This window comes from Tachyglossus aculeatus, chromosome 22, assembly GCF_015852505.1.
Source record: "Tachyglossus aculeatus isolate mTacAcu1 chromosome 22, mTacAcu1.pri, whole genome shotgun sequence".
In the NCBI taxonomy this organism is placed as follows: domain Eukaryota; kingdom Metazoa; phylum Chordata; class Mammalia; order Monotremata; family Tachyglossidae; genus Tachyglossus; species Tachyglossus aculeatus.
Genome location: NC_052087.1, coordinates 10,223,083 through 10,227,633, shown reverse-complemented (window position 1 = coordinate 10,227,633; position 4,551 = coordinate 10,223,083). Strand labels below are relative to the sequence as shown.

The 4,551-nt window shown below is 45.4% G+C and overlaps 1 non-coding gene across 1 annotated transcript; it reads left to right on the top strand.

Annotated features, from left to right (window-relative positions):
* Positions 1–386: 386 nt before the first annotated feature.
* On the top strand, positions 387–524 carry LOC119944231. Its single transcript, XR_005455729.1, has one exon. It is a non-coding gene; the product is annotated as a small nucleolar RNA SNORA7 (small nucleolar RNA).
* Positions 525–4,551: the final 4,027 nt, after the last annotated feature.

Sequence of the window (4,551 nt, the reverse complement as noted above, 5' to 3'; positions counted from 1 at the left end):
TCTCTATATGTTGTCAACTTGTACTTCCCGAGCGCTTAGTACAGTGCTCTGCACACAGTAAGCACTCAATAAATACAATTGAATGAATGAATGAATGAATGACAATCACTTCACTTCTCTGAGCCTCAGTTACCTCATCTGTAAAATGGGGGATTAAGACTGTGAGCCCCCCATGGGACAACTTGATCACCCTGTAACCTCCCCAGCACTTAGAACAGCGCTTTGCACATAGTAAACGTTTAATAAATACCATTATTATTATTATTATTACATTGCTGGGTGCATAGTAAGTGCTTAATCAATAGAAAAGCAGCCTGGACTAGTGGATAGAGCATGGGCCTGGGCGTCAGAAGGACCTGGGTTCTAATCCTGCCTTATAGTAAGCACTTCTCTCAGGATCACACCTGGAGGGTTTCCAGTACTCTACCAGTCTCGGCGAAGGGAGAGAGATTGAAGCAGAGGCCTACCCATTCCATTCCTAGCTTGGGCCGTGGCTAGGGAGTGGAAGGCAATCTGCTACAAGTCAAAACTCATCTGTGTCGGGCAGCAGCGTCATGGGAGAGAGTCGAGGGCTGAGGCTCAAGTTTGCTGCACGGAAGAACCAGTGTGGCTCAGTGGAAAGAGCCCGGGCTTGGGAGTCAGAGGTCGTGGGTTCAAATCCCGACTCCGCCACTTGTCAGCTGTGTGACTCTGGGCAAGCCACTTAGCTTCTCTGGGCCTCAGTACCTCATCTGTAAAATGGGGATGAAGACCGTGTACCCACCGTGGGGCAACCTGATCACCTTGTAACCTCCCCAGCGCTTTGAACAGTGCTTTGCACATAGTTAGCGCTTAATAAATGCCATAATTATTATTATTATTATTAAGTGACCTTGACCCCTTATCTACATTTGACAAGGTGGATTACTTCCTATTCCTCAAAACTGGTAGGGTACTAACCTGGTCCTTCCACCTCTGACCTCGTCTTCTCAATCTTGTCCACTGGCTCCTCTCCCTCCTCTCATCCCTTGATCATGGTTGTCTGTTCAGTTTTGCTCTATGCTTACTCTCTTGTATTAATTTGGCTACCACAGCTATGTGGATGACTCCCAAATCTACCGCTCCAGGCTTGACTTTGTGGCCTAGTGGATAGAGCACGGGCCTGGGAGACAGAAGGCTCTAATCCCGGCTCTGCCACTTGTCTGCTGTGTGACCTTGGGCAATTCACTTCTCTGTGCCTCATCTGTAAAATGAGGATTAAGATTGTGAGCCCATGTGGGACAGGGACCTTGTCCAACCTGATTACCTGCTATCTACCCCAGCACTTGGATCAGTACTTGGCACATATTAAGTGCTTGACACATATGATTATTACTATTATCTAATCTGCAATCATGCATCGGTTTTTCCTGCCAAGAACATCGTCACTTGGCTATCCTCAAACTCAATGTGTGTAAATCAAGCTATTCACTTCTCTTCCTAATGGTCCTCTCTCAGTCCATCACAAGGTTACCTTCAATAATAATGATAATGATAACACACAAAAAAGTGGTTTTTGTTACGAGCTTCCTGTGTGTCAAGCATTGTACTACTTGCCGGGGTAGATAATAATAATAATAATAATAATAATAATGATGGTATTTGTTAAGTGCTTAGTATGTGCAAAGCACTGTTCTAAGCGCTGGGGTAGGTACAAGATAACCAAGTTCAACCCTGGGCAGAACTAGGTTAGAACCGAGCTCTTTCCACTAGGCCGTGCTCCTTCCCTGTCTCAGAACGCCCAACCTCGTTGTCATCTTTAACTCCTCTTTTCCTTCCCTCTCTTCCTTCCCTTTCCTTCTCTGTACTAAGCGTTTGGGAGAGTTCAGGATAACAATAAACAGACCCATTCCCTGCCCACAGTGAGCTGAGATACCATCATCTCCTCCCTCACGCCTTTCCCAATGAATTCCCAGCCTCCCTCACATACAGACCTGTCAGCCGCCTATGTGTTTTTTATTCTCAGCACATATGTATCAGCACATATGTATCCGCACGGATTCAACGGGAACATTCAATTATGTTTATTTTAATTAATCTGCTTGTAAATATTTTAATGTTTGTCTGCCCCATGGGAGAAGAACCTTTGTAAGCAGGGAATGTGTAAACTTGGCCTGCTTTGTTATGCGCGCTGCATTCAGTGGATGCTCAGTAAATATTGCTCCTACTATTGCTAGATACAAATGTATCTAAGGATAAACATGTAAGAACTAGAGGTGGTGTTGGGTGGATTTGCCTTGGGATGCTGCCAGTTGGGGGAGGTTTGGAACTTTAGGAGGGGTTTTGGAGACAGGGAGGGCTGAGGGAATGTGATTTTATTGCTCTATTGTACTCTCCCAAGCGCTTAATACAGTGCCCTGCAAACAGTAAGCGCTCGATAAATATGACTAAGTGAAATATCTGGAAGCAGGTGGGGATTAGAAGGGGGCGAGAGAAGAGCAGGATGTGATTTGGAGGGGAGACTTGGAAGAGCGTGGCTTAGTGGATAAAGCATGGGCTTGGAAGACAGAAGGCCCTGGGTTCTAATCCTGACTCTTCCACTTGTCTATTGTGCGACCTTGGGTGGGTCACTTTACTACTCTGGGCCTCAGTCACCTCACCTGGAAAATGGGGACTAAGACTGGGAGCCCCACATGGGACATTGACTGTGCCCAACCTGATTGACTTGTATCTACCCCAGCACTTAGTATGGTCCCTGGCACGTAGTAAATGCCATAATAATAAATAATTAGCAATTATTTAGTTAATTATTTGCTAATTTGCTATAATTAGCAAATACCATAATAAAAAAAGAAGAGCAATGAAATATTGAAATTGGATAGTGGCGGAGAGATGAGAGATAGCTAGTTTGGGGGGTCCCCCACAGAGAAATGGGAAATGAAGCTAAGGGATTGAATGTGTTCCCCACAGGGTATGATGTGATCATCTTTTATCGAGTCCAGCATTTAGCACATGGCTTGGCGCATATGAAGTATTTAAAATACTATCATTATTGCTAACATTAATGTGAAGAGGAAGCTGAAACCAAACAAGCAACTAAGTTCCTCAAGAGAACATATGTAGAGGGAGAAGAGAAGGGGGCCCAGAAAGAGGTCTGAGGGGCACCCCCCGTTAGGGAATGAGAGATGGAAGAGGAGTGAGTGAAAGAACAAAAGAAGGAATGGTCAGAGAGGTTGGAGGAGAAAGAGAAGGTGGAGAATCAGGAGGGGACTATGTTGGAAAAGCTGCGATCTAACAGCATGGCCTGCTGGAGAGAGCAGGGGCCTGGGAGTAGGAAGGACCTGAGTTCTAATCCTGACTTCCCTACATAATAATAATGACAGCACTTATTAAGTGCTTACTATGTGCAAAGCACTGTTCTAAGCGCTGGAGAGGTTACAAGGTGATCAGGTTGTCCCACGTGGGGCTCACAGTCTTAATCCCCATTGCACAGATGAGGGAACTGAGGCCCAGAGAAGTTAAGTGACTTGCCCAAAGTCACACAGCTGACAATCGGCGGAGCCGGAATTTGAACCCATGACCTCTGACTCCGAAGCCCGGGCTCTTTCCACTGAGCCACGCTGCTTCTCTAATGTCTTTAGTGTGACCTTGGCCAAGTCACTTCACTTCTCTGTGCCTCAGTGACCTCATCTGTAAGCCCCAGGTGGGACAATCTGATTACCTTGTATCTACCCCAGCGTTTAGAACAGTGCTTGGTACGTAATAAGTGCTTAACAAATACTATCATTATTTATTATTAATAATGGCTGTGAAGATTTTCCTAGAGAGGCCCAGAGAAGCAGTGTGGCTTAGTGGCAAGAGCTTGGGAGTCAGAGGACGTGGGTTCTAATCCTGCCTCAGCCACTTGTCTGCTATGTGACCTTGGGCCAGCCACTTAGCTTCTCTGTGCCTCAGTTATCTCATCTGAAAAATGGGGATTAATCAATCAATCAATCGATCATATTTATTGAGCGCTTACTGTGTGCAGAGCACTGTACTAAGCGCTTGGGAAGTACAAGTTGGCAACATATAGAGACAGTCCCTACCCATTAAGACTGTTAGCCCCAAGTGGGATGGCCTGATTACCTTGTATCTACCCCAGCCTTTAGAACAGTGCTTGGCACATAGTAAGCACTTAACAAATATCACAACTATTTATTTATGCATTTATTTATTTATTACACGGGACCTCATGCTCCAGAATGATGATAAATGGAGAAAGTGAGATAGATTTATGTCACCCGATGTCAACCTTCCCACCCATTAGATTGGAAGCTCCTTTTTTATGAAACAGGTTAAGCGCTTACTGTGTGCCACACCCTATACTAAGTGTTGGGGTAGATACAAGCTTATTAGCTTGGACACAGTGTATATTCCAAATGGGGCTCGCAGTCTTAATCCCCGTTTTAGAGATGAGGGAACTGAGGAATAGAGAAGTGAAGTGACTTGGCCAAGGTCACCCTGCAGAAAAGTGGCAGAGACGTGATTAGAACCCAGGTTCTTCTAACTTCCAGGCCCATACTCTGTCTACTAGGTCAGGCTGCCTTGAGAGCA